This window comes from Chelonia mydas, chromosome 12 (genome assembly GCF_015237465.2).
Source record: "Chelonia mydas isolate rCheMyd1 chromosome 12, rCheMyd1.pri.v2, whole genome shotgun sequence".
In the NCBI taxonomy this organism is placed as follows: Eukaryota; Metazoa; Chordata; order Testudines; family Cheloniidae; genus Chelonia; species Chelonia mydas.
The window spans coordinates 29,756,801-29,771,105 of NC_051252.2; the positions used below are offsets into that span (position 1 = coordinate 29,756,801).

A 14,305-nucleotide genomic window follows, 5' to 3' on the forward strand; every position below is an offset into this window, starting at 1 on the left:
AAACCTATTTACATGTGCAGTAGCACAAATACCTACCAAATCCCAAGGGGGTTACTCTTTATTTCTACTCAATTTTCATCCATTTACTTTAGGTAATAGCAATATAAACTGGTTATGGACACTACTGGGGGACATTTTTCCATAGACAGCAGATGTCATACACTTTGTTAAACAAACAGACATCTGTGCCAATTAATTAGTTCACAAAGTTACAGCCAGTATGGGGGACTCAGACTTAGGTCTTAACACTCCCTGCCAGATGCTTTGTCTAATAACTGGAATATCTGAAGTAGATCAGAAGGATGGAGTGAAAAAGGCGGGGCAAAGAGAATGGAATGGCTGGCAGGAAGTTGAGGGTGGGCAGGGGAGAGAGAGTAATTGGCGTAGATGGAGAGGAGGAACCAGAGTGATGGTAAGAGTCAATTTGCGGTAATTGGGCTAAAGCAAAGAATGTTCCTCTCCCCCCATTCACTCACATCCATGAAATAGGTCACTTGATGAGCTGCACAGAGCTTTGCAGTTGTGGATCTAGACAGCAGTGACTAGCAAGTCCTAGAAGGACCTTGTTAAATAGCACAAATAATCTTCTTCCATTGCCCCCACCCTCACTCCTCCACCCAGCCTACCCCATCCTGTAGATACTATGTAGCAATTGCACAGAGGTGAGTGCTGCCCTCTCTCCACAGAAAACACAGTTAGTCACCACTTTGCTCCTCTCCCTCCGAGAGTGCTAGTGTGGCCTCCCTAATGCAGGGACCAGCTGGTGCCAATAAAGGGTCTGAGTGCACCAGCAAAGCACAAACTGCCACACTCCCCTGCCTTTCCTCTAACTGTGATCATGTCGCTGCGTGAAGCCAGAGTGACTTAGCATTAGGGGATGGGTGTTTGATGCCTGATAAGGAAACAAGCCTGTCCCAGATGGCTTGAATGGCTTCATCAGAGCCTCGCAGTGGAATGTATTTCCTAACCAACTAGCCTTTCTATGCTGTAGCTCCAGAGTTGATGAGGACCCCACTTTTATCCCAGAATGGTGAGTGAAATGGAGAATGCTCCCAAAGCAACGTGCTGCACTGACTTGGGTTCGAGGTAAGGGAGACAAGCTGGTAAGCGGCATGAACAGCACTGAGCCACAGGCCTTGAGCTATCATGGCACAGTGGAAATCGCACTTCTCTGTAAATAATCACAGTTTGGGAACACTGACATAAATCCCACTCACTCTGAAAGAGAGTAAAGCTTTGTTGGAGAATTCTTGTCCCAAGTGCTCAGATGCTCCTGGGATGGAACCCACGTAAGCATTTTGACAGACAAAAAGATGAGAGATCAGACAGGCAGAGGGAAATTAACCATTTACAAAATATTTTTTGCCAGCTTTTCTACATGTTGAATAGTTTTGTTTCTTCATCTGTGGTTGGAAATGCAATTAATTATAAGGCATTTATTAGCTCTCTTTCCCCCCCCCCCTCTTTCACTTGGATTATTAGTGAAATAATTTAACACAAAAAATAAAAATAAAAAAACAAGGAAAATATTGGTTCCTGGTTAAAGAGAATGAAAATGGGACAAATACATTATTAGATTCAACACACTATAAAGTTATACCTAAGTCAAGCAGGGATCCTACAACCTCTGTTCTCTATGTTCAAAACAATGAGTACAGCCTTTTAAGAATTTAGCTGCTTTTTTATCATACGTATGATCACTTCAAAGTTGTTTTCAGTTCAAAATGTTTGAAGTGGAACAATGAATAGTTGTTGTTTTTCTTCAAAATATTTGAGTGTTGTTTTTTTAAATTCTTCACCATTTGTATTGCAAGTGTTAACGAACTAGTTCTAGACATTTTGTGTTTACCAAAAAATTGGTCTTTGGTCAGTGAGAAATCTTGATAATTGTTTTGATAAAAATTGCCCCCCCAAAAAAGCATCCTTTTTTGTGAAAACATTGACAGTGTCAACAATTATTTTATTAAATGTTATTTCTGAAAACAAGCCATTTTCCAATAAAACATATTTTTGTTTGAAAAATGTTGGCTACCTGTAATCTGCATCGGCGTCTTATTTTATACACATATAAGTGTATGTCAAGAGTCCCAGTAGTTCTTTCTTCCAGCAGAGGTCTACCTTTCTTTAGTAAAACCAGAAAGATTTTCAGACTATTGCTACATAAATACACACGCTCTGCTACCAATTCCCTCAAATGATTTTTTGCTTTGATGTAATAAAATACAGGTTTGGCTAACGGTATATGACAAGGACTGAAAACCAAACGAGTATGATAATAACTGATAATGGCTTTGAGGACCTGTGAAACCCATGACCACAGAGAGCTTAAGGCTTGAACTTAAGATGGGCTGTGGATCTGCTATTGTCTGAACTCATTGATTGGGATGTGGAGCTGTCATCTTCATCTGAATTATTAGTATTGCCTAGGTATCCCAGTCAGAGATCATCACCTCATTGTGCCAGGTGCCGTACAAACAAAGGACAAAAAGACCATCGTTGCTCCAAATAGCTTATACTCCCTTCTTCTCCTCCCTCCTGATAATGGAGTGTGTCACATAACCCATGTATCTGCATTCATCCCCTAACCAGACCCTCCAGTCATTAATACCTTGCCTTCCAAATCCCACCTGTAATCCTACTGATGTTTCCCTGCAACATTCTCTTTCTGCTGCCTTCCCCCTGACTCCAAATTCTGATGGTCCCTGCTCTTTGCACCTGGTTGTACAGCCCCTAGCATAATGGGGCCCTGACCTCCTTTGAGGTTCCCAGATGCTCCCACAGTACAAATAATAATGGTCTCCACTGAACACAGCCAGTGTGGCTTTGTTGTGATCACTGTCAGAGCAGCCCATGATAGGTGGTAAGTTTAGGGTGACCAGATAGCAACTGTGAAAAAACAGGACAGGCGGTGGGGGATAATAGGTACCTATATCAGAAAAAGTCCCCAAAAATGGGACTGTCCCTATAAAAACGGAACATCTGGTCACCCTAGGTTGGTTAGTTGGTGATTTCCCATTGATGACTTTCCTTAGTGAATAGTTGTGATGGCAAACCTGGAAATCAGCTAGTTTCTTTGCATGGGCTGGAGGGTGTTCAATGTCATACATAGTTTGCCACTGTTAAGTAAGTTACAGTCAAAGTACCCAAGATCTGCAGTAGAAATTGTAGTACTGACACCTAGTGGTATAACAAAACAATGTGGTTCCTACTTTGTTTTTAAAAATGCCAGATGATGTCAGGTTTCAGAGTAACAGCCGTGTTAGTCTGTATTCGCAAAAAGAAAAGGAGTACTTGTGGCACCTTAGCGACTAACCAATTTATTTGAGCATAAGCTTTCTGTTTCCACAGTATGCATCTGATGAAGTGAGCTGTAGCTCACGAAAGCTTATGCTCAAATAAATTGGTTAGTCTCTAAGGTGCCACAAGTACTCCTTTTCTTTTTTCAGATGTCAGTAGTAACTCCAGTAGCAAGTACAGCTAAAACTGCTTTTTTCCCCTCCTTTCTAATTCAGTGCTAAAGAAATCAGTGCATGTAACAGATCTACCCAGTTATTATTAAATTAGGAAGGGATCCATATTTTGGAAGTCTACATTAACACCTAATTAAAATGTTCCGAAGGCAAATGTATTGTCTGACTTATTTCTAGTCCATTTAACTGATGTGATGATGATTTATAATCTTATAACATAGTTTGAACATGCTTAGAATGGACCCTAATGTGGACAACCAGGCCAATACAAGAAGCGCAGAATCAAGCATACTCTTGGCAGGTCTATAAGCTCAGAAGCATGTAGCATGCTCTCAAGAGGCCCAAATCTGGGATATCCAGGAGGAGATGGGAACCTCTGTTATCTGACCTGCCAGCTTAATTTGAGGAGACTATGTAGTCACAGAATTGGTTCAAAGTGCACAGGCTCTGTGCAACAATAAGAGCCCATTGTTTCACAGAAGCAACGCAGAGAGTACAAAACCAGATTACCTGCAGTTTGGATTTGAGGTTGTCTCTGGTTAGACCAAAGGCACTGATGGCCTGAAGATTTGATGATTAAATTTATGGCTGGTGGATTATCAAGAGGATTCTGTTTAAATTCAGCAGAGACTTGTGTAAATAAAATTAATAAGCTAACCCATAGAAAACATAGGGAAAAGGAGGACGATTCCAGCATTTAATTCTTGAACTTTGGAAATAGATGCGTGATGACAAGTTATTCCCCGGAATCACAAAAAACAGCATTACTTCATGATGATGCAGGACAAGATGAGCAGAATAGGAGAGCATAGTTAGGGTCCTCAATGACCTGATTTTTCAAAAGTGCTGAACATCCAGCAGCTCCCATTGAAGTCAATGGGCGATCAGTACTTGTGAAATTCAGGCCATTTATTATGGAGCTTAACTGTAGATATAGGAACTTAATTCTAGGATCCTGCTTTTAAAATCTTCGCTGTGGTGACTAGGTAAAAAGTCCATTGGAAGCTCTGGTGACTAGTGTCTCGTGGGGGAAGTCTCTACATTAACTTGTAATACTGTGGTAAATGGCCCATGTGACTATTTTATCTATGCCATCAATCCACTATAGAATTATAGCATTAGTTAGTAGGCATGCAGAAGTAACCAAATCAATACAGGGTTATTCTATATTAAGTTATTTTTAGGGGAGTAGAGGTAGATTTGAGAGTTTAGTTCAGAACAGATGGGATTGGCCACGGACACTATAAATGGAAAGAAGAGAAAGGGCCCAACTACAGAAGCCTCAGGGGCAATGAGAAGAGTGAAAAATGGGGATATTGAGGCAGAAAGAGAAGGAGCGACCATCAGGGACACTACAGTTGTAGGCTCAATGTGCATGAAGTAACTATATGTAACAGTCATCTTGACAGCTGCTGAAGAGTCTAAGTGATTAGGCCATAAATGTCACAAATAAGTAATGAGTCTGAAAGGATGCTGCTACTACTATGTATTTTAGAAACCAGCTGCAGGTTGGTATCTGGAAAAAGAATGACCCTGGTGTTTCTCAGCCATCTGGTTTCATTTTGCTTAATAAATAAATACAACAGAACATCTTCTGCCAGATCATATTCCCTCTGAATCCACTAGGATTATTACAGCTGGATGGTCCTATACCTCACTACAATAGATACCGACAATTTAAGACTTGCAGCAGGAGACGTGAAAGGACAGAGCGAATGGCTATCTTGCATGGAAGCAAAGTCTCTGGAGAATGGCTGTGCATTGTTTTTAGTTTTGTGTTTGTGATATAGCCATATCACAATGGACTAGAGACCTAATACATACACTTGTGCATTCATCTTATAAGCAGGTGCTCCATCTTCCAAGGTTGGCATAATGAAGTTAGTATAAGCTAGTGCTAGTGCAGTGGTCCCCAAACTTGTTCCATCGCTTGTGCAGGGAAAGGCCCAGCCAGGCTGGACCGGTTTGTTTACCTGCCGCATCCGCAGGTTCGGCCAATCACGGCTCTCTCACTGGCCGCGGTTTGCTGCTCCAGGCCAATGGGAGCCGCTGGAAGCGGCAGCCAGTATGTTCCTTGGCCCGTGCCACTTCCAGCAGCTCCCATTTGGCCTGGAGCAGCAAACCGCAGCCAGTGGGAGACGTGATCGGCCAAACCTGCGGATGCGGCAGGTAAACAAACCGGCCTGGCCCAGCAGGGCCTTTCCCCGCACAAGCGGTGGAACAAGTTTGGGAACCACTGAGCTAGTGAGAAGTATTTCTCATATATCATTAATGGACTTGCTAGGACTTGCTAATTGACTTTTAGGCACAGCACTGAGTGAACTGACACAAATGACATCAGATTATAGAATCATAGAAGTGAAGGACTAGAAGGGACTGCAAGAAGTCTTCTAGTCCAGTCCCCTGCACTCAAGCCAGGACCAAGTATAATCCTGACACTTTACAAGCAATGCCAATGTTGAGGTCCTGCTGTATGTTATGTATGTTGAACTTAAAAAACCCAGGTTTCAGCGTGGTAGCCATGTTAGTCTGTATCAGCAAAAACAGCTAGGAGTACTTGTGGCATCTTTGAGACTAACAAATTTATTTGGGCATTAACTTTTGTGGGCTAAAACCCACTTAATCAGATGCATGTAGTGGGGGGAAAAACAGTAGGCAGGTATATATACACAGTACATGAAAAGATGGGGTTGCCTTACCAAGTAGGGGGTCAGTGCTAACGAGACAGTTCAATTAAAGTGGAAGTGGGCTATTCTCAACAGTAGAATACCAAGGGAGGAAAAAATCACTTTTGTAGTGGTAATGAGGCCAATGTAAACAGGGTGGCCCATTTCAAACAATTGACAAGAAGTAACAGAAGGGGGAAATTAGTATGGAGAAATTTAGTTTTTGTAGTGACCCATCCACTCCCAGTCTTTATTCTGGCCTAATTTGATGGTGTCCAGTTTGCAAATTAATTCCAGTTCTGCAGTTTCTTATTGGAGTCTGTTTTTGAAATTTTTTGTTATTGAAGAATTGCCACTTTTAACTCTGTTGTTGAGCGTCCAGGGAGATTGAAGTGTTCTCTGACTGGTTTTTGTATGTTATAATTCTTGACGTCTGATTTGTGTCCATTTATTCTTTTGCATAGAGACTGTCCAGTTTGGCCAATGTATATGGCAGAGGGGCATTGCTGGCACATGATGGCATATATCACATTGCTAGATGTGCAGGTGAATGAGCCCCTGATGATGTGGCTGATGTGATTAGGTCCTATGATGGTGTCCCTTGAATAGATATACAGACAGAGTTGGCAACGGGGTTTGTTGCCGGGATAAGTTCCTGGGTTCGTATTTTTGTTGTGTGGCGTGTAGTTGCTGGAGAGTATTTGCTTCAGACTGGGGGGCAGTCTGTAAGCGAGGACTGGCCTGTCTCCCAAGGTCTGAGAGTGAGGGATCGTCCTTCAGGATAGGTTGTAGATCCTTGATGATGCTCTGAAGAGGTTTTAGATGGGGGCTGAAGGTGAAGACTAGTGGCATTCTGTTATTTTCTTTGTTGGGTCTGTCCTGTAGTAGGTGACTTCTGGGTACCCTTCTGGCTCTGTCAATCTGTTTCTTCACTTCAGCAGGTGGGTATTGTAGTTTTAAGAATGCTTGATAGAGATCCTGTAGGTGTTTGTCTCTGTCTGAGGGATTGGAGCAAATGCGGTTGTATCTTAGAGCTTGGCTGTAGACGATGGATTGTGTGATGTGGTCTGGATGAAAGCTGGAGGCATGTAGGTAAATATAGTTGTCAGTAGATTTCCGGTATAGGGTGGTGTTTATGTGACCATCACTTATTTGCACTACAGTAGTAGTGCAAATAAGTGATGGTCACATAAACACCACCCTTTGGCCCTCTTTGTAAGTTTAAGTAAGTCACTGTTCAGTCTTGTGCCTCAGTTTCCCTTTCTGTAAAATGGGGATAGTAATGCCCACCTGGATCACAGAAGTCTTTTGAGGATCCTAATCCTCACAGTGCAATACTGTGCAATTACTGACCTATAGGGTTGTGTAGTGGCTGGAGAGAACAGAAGCAGTGGACTGAGAAGTGGAGGAGTACACAGAGGAGCAACGACTAACTGTTCAGCCCTTTGACAGTGTGTAGCATAGACCCAGTGAATTGCAGAGCAGATCCTGGGATGGCAGCAAGTAGAAGGGGGATGGGACACAATCAGCTTCTCATCTGACTGCAGCTTGTTTAGTGCCAGCGTTGTGCTATGATCCCTCCTCACCTTGTGCTCAGAAAGAAAAAGCACCAGCCCTGGGGTCCATGCACTGGGTGGAGGGGAGGAAGCCTGTGCTGTAGCCAAAATGTATTGAATTGGCTTGTACTATGCAGAACACCTCCAGGAGCCTGTGGTCACAGATGCCCAGGACCAGTTCTAGGTATGTTGGTGCCCCAAAAGAAGATGGGATTTGGGTTCTTTCAAGCCCCTTCTCCGAAGTTCACTTCCAAATGTGACCCTAAATCCCTTACTCTTGCTTCATCTGTGCTTTGTAGGAGGTGCTGCTCCAGGTGGCACAAATTATCTGCACCTTTCCTATCTTAGTTTCTTCATCCCCCTTCTTTCTCTGCATCCCCGTTCCTTTACTTGCTATCGTTATCTTTTGTCACCCTACTTTTTTATGACTTGTGTCTTCTCCTTATTTTGCCCCTTTTCCTCCGCCTCCTCCATAACCTTATATGTGCATAGCAGGCTGTTGAGAACAGAAATTAACTAGGACCCTAGTAAGCTTCCCTTTGCAGCCAGGTCCAGTACAGTCCCATTATGCTAGTGAGGCACATGTGAATGCTGTTAAATACAGGTTCAGGGAGAATTCTCTTTGGATGGCAATTGGGATATTTGCAGTTGGACGAAACCTAACATGAAATAAAAAGGCACTGGGACTGTTGCACAGTGACACAGAGCCCTGCGTAGGACCAGGGCTCATTTTTTAACTCCCATCCCAAACTCGGCATCTTACTTTGCCCTTCTCGCTTGGAAGTTTAGAATGCGGTGAGACGTTCCACTAGGCTGGTTTTGGCTGCAGTAGTGTCTGAAGGGCGGACGTCCACATGCAATGGATTTCAGTACAAATGGTCTGCAAAGAGGAAAGTTGTCTAGGGGTTTCTAATTAAAATGAACCAGGGAACCACTAATACAGTGGGAAACAGTTTCCAGATTTTGAATTTCAGGATTCTTGCTCAGAATGCTCAGTTTAAACCTTCCCCTGCGATAAAAACCAGCTCTATAGACCACAGTAGCTGCTGTGCTAGGGTATAAGGTCCTTCAGTGTCTCCTGGAAGGGATGTGACAGTCCTGTTATGCCCCCACCCCTTTGGGGCCTGTAGGAAGGCCCACAGAGCAGCATAGGGTTTGGGAGATTAAATCTCATCTGGGGGTTCAGAGTACTAGCTGGAAGTACTTCCCTGAGCTCAGGCAATCAGATGCAAATGTGACTAGATGGGCTCAAAGCCTTTAAAAGGAGCTTTAGTCACAGGACAGTAACTACAGATAGGTGTTTGCTAGCCAGGAGATGTCACTGCATGTGCTGCAGATGCCAGAATTGCTATCTGCCTCAGGACAAATTGTTGAGCTGCATGAAGGGTAAGTGGCCAGAGACTTTAACAGTTTTCATCCGTTAGTTTGAACAAGAACTCTGTGAGTAGACCAGAAACCTCACAGAGGGGTTCATTTTGTCTAATGTGGGACTCCTGTGAACTGTCTCTGTAGCACAAACCCTGGCCTTGCCCTATCCCATCCTGTTAAGCAGATGATCATCATCTCGGAATTACTTGGTAGGATTCCATGTAGCAATCTCCTTACTTGACCACTAACAATGAACAGAAAGCAAAGGGCCACCAGAAACCACCCATCTCCTCCACAGACCCTGCTAGAGATTACTCCAGCTGACATGGTTTTGAAGATCAGGTTTTTAAATAAAAAGAAGAATGTGCTGATGTGCAATCCTAGTCCTCTTTCTGCTTTCCCTGATTTCCATGTTGTTGCCTTTATATAGATGAAGGCAGAATGTGGCCCATCTAGGATGGTTCACATGCAGTCTGACTCTTCTGGAATTGGTCCCTGGGAGGAAGACAAGAGTAAGACTTAAATATTGTATCTTTTAAAAAGAACTCTGCTACTCTGTGCTGTTTATTTTGTTTATCCTTAATGGTTTTGCCATTACTGTTGAGTTTGGAACTATTTCCTTCCCTACTGATTTTTCTGTTTAGAAGACTGAAGGGTTTTGTTTGGTTTTGTTTTCTGGCTTTTGTTTACAAAGCCTTACTCCAACGTAGTTGCTTTTTGTTAAATTCCTTATCTGTGATCCGCTTAGTTAACAAGACCAGTAATGTCAGAGCTCAGATACTACACTGATGGGCGCCCTAGGAACATTATATTACATAATTAGGGCCTGGTTCCTTTCTCTCTTACAATGATGTAAATTGGGAATGACTCCACAGATGTCAGCGGTCCTGATTCTTGGTTCCCTCTTGCTTACGTTTGCGGCAGGAATGGAAGCGGGGAATAAAGGTGCTTTTAAGTTACTTTGCACTCCCCATATTCTGGAGCAGTCAGGGTCGCTCGGCCCCTGGTGTAAGTTAGAGCAGCATGTGGGCACTGGGAAGCAGAGAGCAGCTGTAACACGGTGAAGTCCAGCCAGTCCCCTCTCCTATCCTCAATACATCCCCTGTATCAGTGGCTGGGAGCAGGGTCAGCACAGAGCCCTTATGCCAGCCTCTGTACAAGGGTTATGTTCAGAGGGTTGTTTCCTCCCCTTTGTGCTGCCATTGCAGCATGGAGGGGGCCTTCTGTGTTAGAGACTCAGCACAATGGGTATGGTTTTGAGAAAACTTGTAGCACTTTGTGACTTCTTATCAGAGGCATGTGAGGTTCCGGTGCTGAGATGAAACAAGGAGAAAACTGGCAGCTTTAAATAAGCTTTGATTTAAGTTTGGGGCCCTGATCTCTTTGAAATGCATGTTTGTAGAAGGCCCAGTGAACAGGCTGAGTTCAAGTATTGGCTTAATGAACTGGATTGGATAACTGTAGCAGCAGCAGTGACTATTGTGGCATCGTGGTGTTGTAGCACAGCATGAAAGAGCAATCCACCAATCTCTTTGGTTTGTCAAATGGAAGAGAGGAAAACTTCTGCGAAGCAAAGTTTGTTCTAACTAAAACAACTGACTTAGGTCCGATGGCCTGTGCCCAAGGGAGATGGAGGTGAGAGAACCTATGCCCCCTACTTGTATGACGGCCCAAGAGCCTCCCACAATAGCAGTCCTTGCTCTGCCTGTGCTCTGGGGAGCACAGAGGCACTGGCCTTTGCTCCTCACCTAGAATAAGTTGACAAAAAGGGAGTGGAGAGAGACGGGGAGTGGGCAGGATTCAGAGAGAAGGACCAGCATAAATGCAGGAACTCTCTGCTGCAGCCCAATGAAGGGAGCAGCCCTCCACGTACACAGAGCCATCCCCAGAGAGCAGGGACATGCCTGCCTGAGGTTGCACCTGGACAATATAGCCCCATATTTCAAGTACCCCCCAAAAAGGCCCTGTTTCCAAAAATCAGGTGCTGAAGCCCATGCCTAATCAGCAAAGCACACCTGTGAGCACGTGCTGGCTATGGTGAGTGTGCTGAATTGGGGCCAGTACTGAGGAAAACCGCTTTATCCAGACCTGAGAACCAGAACATATGGTATGTATAACAGCACTGTGGCTTACCTTCAAATTGCCAGAGAAATGGAGTACGGAAAATTCTGCACAAATAGACCAAGTTGTCAGGGTAGCAAAAGAATATAGGCTAACAAAATGGTAGCTCTGCAGTGCAAATGTTTCCAAAAGAAATTGGGGCCAACACTTGTAAAAGTAGGGTTTGAAAATCCCCTGCTTCTTCAAATAAATACCATGCTGTTGTGATGGGCTGGGTTCTCTCGGTAAGGTGGCTGGATCACCAAGCTGTCCGTAATTAATAAAGTATTCGAACTTAATCAAAACACTCTTCTCTTAGCAACCGTAACTTGAGCCAAAGTTATGAAAAGATTTCCCATGATATTTAAGCTTCTCTTCAGCTTCCCACTCACCCTTAGGAGGAATGAATTAAAGTAATGGTACCCACAATTCCAGATGGGCACTAAATGACACTTTTTTTTTTTTTTGCATCATGTGTACGCCCACTTTGTATGTGTAGCTGTGTCTGCTCTGTGGAAAGAGGACCCCTTTTCTGCTACCTGTGTTACACTTACTTGTGTGTGTTTAAAAATGTTCTTGGGATTAGTGTCTGATACAAAGCCACGAAAATCCAGGGAAAGTCCCCCAGTGACTTCAGTGATCAGACCGCCTCTCCCCGCCACCACCCTCACAAGCTTTTGGCCACCTGTAAATAGAAAACAAGACAAAATGAGTACAACAATCCTTAAAGACTGGGATTTTCCAAAGCAGCCTAAGGACATTAGGTGCCAAAATCATTTTGAAATTCAAAGAGAGATGTGTGCCTCGCTTCTTGTGGCTCCTTTGAAAATCTCAGCCTAAATGAAACAGACCTGCTGAAATAACTGGAAGTATAAAAATTCTGCTCACCAGACAACCAGATTCATCCAAATTCTGCATTAACATCCACTGGTGTAAGTGCAGGGGAACTCCTCCTGATTGCAATGGTGGTACTGTGGATTTACCCGAGTGGGGCTGATGGCAGAATTTGCCCTATGGATTTGAATGTAACCACAAAATGAATGTTTGAACAGCTGGTAAAAGTAGCCTGGATATTACATACTATAGCCATAACCCTCCTATATTCAAACTTCATTTAGAAATTTCACTTCAGTGTTCCTTTTCCTTTCCATTGTTCCTTTCTCTCTCACATTTGCTCTGTAATTTATACATATCTGAGTACAAAGTAATTTTATCCTGGACCCAAAAGTGTAAATTCTATGAACGCTGGCTTTTGTTTAAATTTGTTACTTTGAGAACCAGGTTTTCTTGATCTCAGACCAGTTCTATCTTTAAACACCTTATGCCTCCTTAGCCTGCTTCAGAGTTTCTTTAGTGCTGTTTACATGGCTAAATCATACTCTAAATAATTACCTAGCAAAGCTAAATCTTATGTATTGCTTCATTCTTCAGTTTAGGCCAGATGTTGCTTTGCTCTCTTCTATTGCTCTTAGCTATTCTCATGAGAAGTCAGCCTCCGGTGTGCATGAGCATAAGAGCACTTGGGGACCAGTTAAAATAGGGGCTTCCTCAGATGGTTTCCTCAAAAATAAGAAGTTCACACTCCCTGGGGCAGGGACTCCCTTTTCATTTTTTGTGTATAGTACCTAGCACAATGGGGGCCTTGATGCTTGACAAGGGGCCTGTCGGTACTACAGAAATACAAATGAATGGCAGGTAGTTTAAAAATCCAAAGCTTTGGCAGATGTTGGTTAGAATTGGATTGTCAGTTATGTGTATTATAGCATATTCTGAGAAATCCCAATAAGCCAGTCTTACTTTGGGTATCAGCATATCCTTGTGAATCCAGTGCCTTCTAGCATGTACATATGGAGAGAAGGGGGGAAAAAAAACCCAGTTATGAGGTGAACTATTAGTTTGCTCAGACATACTCTGGTGAGTAACTGAGACGTTTGTTTTTGTGTTTTGTTTTTGTTTTTTTTTTTTTAAAAAAAAACCCTTCATAAACTGTTTATTTTGACTATTTTTTTTTTTTCAGTTCTGTGAACTTGGCCTTACTTCAGCTCTCCCACGCTGCTTGGGCAGCATAAAGGGCCTTCAGCATATAATTAAATGTCATTCCCACCTACTGTATGGCCCTTGTATACTGGCAGAGCAATGTAAAGATGCTTAAATGTAACCACATACCAGTGTGTGTAAAGGCTTGTCTCCATGTGACAGGGTGTAGACCCCACACAGGCACGAGAATTGACTGCACCTAAGGAGGGTCTGGGCAGAGGAAGGGGATGGGTTTAAAAGAGGAGAGAGAGAGAAGATGGTGAGCTCCCCCTTGCTGGGAAGGGGCCTGGTAGAAGGTTGAAAGAGCAGAGAAGTAGACAGCCTGCTGCTGTGAGGATATTACACTTTAGGTGAGGGTCTCCTATGAAGGAGAATGATGGCCAGCTGAGCCCAATTCGGGCTGAAGGTTTAGTTGTCTTTATATTTCTGCTGGATGTGTTAAAGCCAGGGGTAGTCAATTATTTTTTGTCAATGTCAAAATGTCTTGGTCAAGTCTAATCAAGGTCCAGACTCCTGAGAAAATAGTTTTAAAAACCCAATAATGACAATAATAAGTAAATAAAATATTTTGGGGTCTATTCAAAAGCATCTGGCGGTCCGGATTTGGCCTGCAGTCTGCCTATTGACTACCCCTGTGTTCAAGGATGCTGTGGCCCCAGAAGGGATCAAATACTTGAATGTGTCTTGACGGGAAGTCTGGCCATTCCTGTGGCCTGAATAGGCCACAAAACACAAGATGGGAAACTGGGACACAGCTACTATCATCCCACATCCACCTACTTGAGAGTGTGATGCAGCAACAACTCTGCTGCATTCCCCTGTTAGGATATAGATATTCAGGCCTGTCTGTAAAGGCCTGTACTTTAAGAATTTAGGGGTATTCTTATTACTTGGCTAGTTCTAGAGGTATAAAAGAAAGAATCAAAATCACTGTCTGCTGGTGTAAGGGCCTTCTCTTACTGTGACAGTTTGAGGCCCTGTTCTTAGGCTAAGGCCTTTGGCTAAGCAGCAGAGGCAGCCATAAGCCAGGAAGCGAACAGTCACATCCTCACATTCCAAACTAGCCACATTGAAAGAAGGTGCTATTGGGCTGTTAGGAATACAATCC

At 43.4% G+C, this 14,305-nt stretch overlaps 1 protein-coding gene across 4 annotated transcripts in view; it reads left to right on the top strand.

Moving 5' to 3' along the window:
- Nucleotides 1-827: 827 nt before the first annotated feature.
- LOC102947084 overlaps nt 828-14,305 on the top strand; it is a 48,429-nt gene continuing 34,951 nt past the window's right edge. For all 4 annotated transcript variants that reach the window (XM_043525937.1, XM_007059254.3, XM_043525938.1 and 1 more), the window contains exon 1: nt 828-1,030. The gene's annotated coding sequence lies outside the window, so the exon portion shown is untranslated. The remainder of the gene's footprint in view (nt 1,031-14,305) is intronic.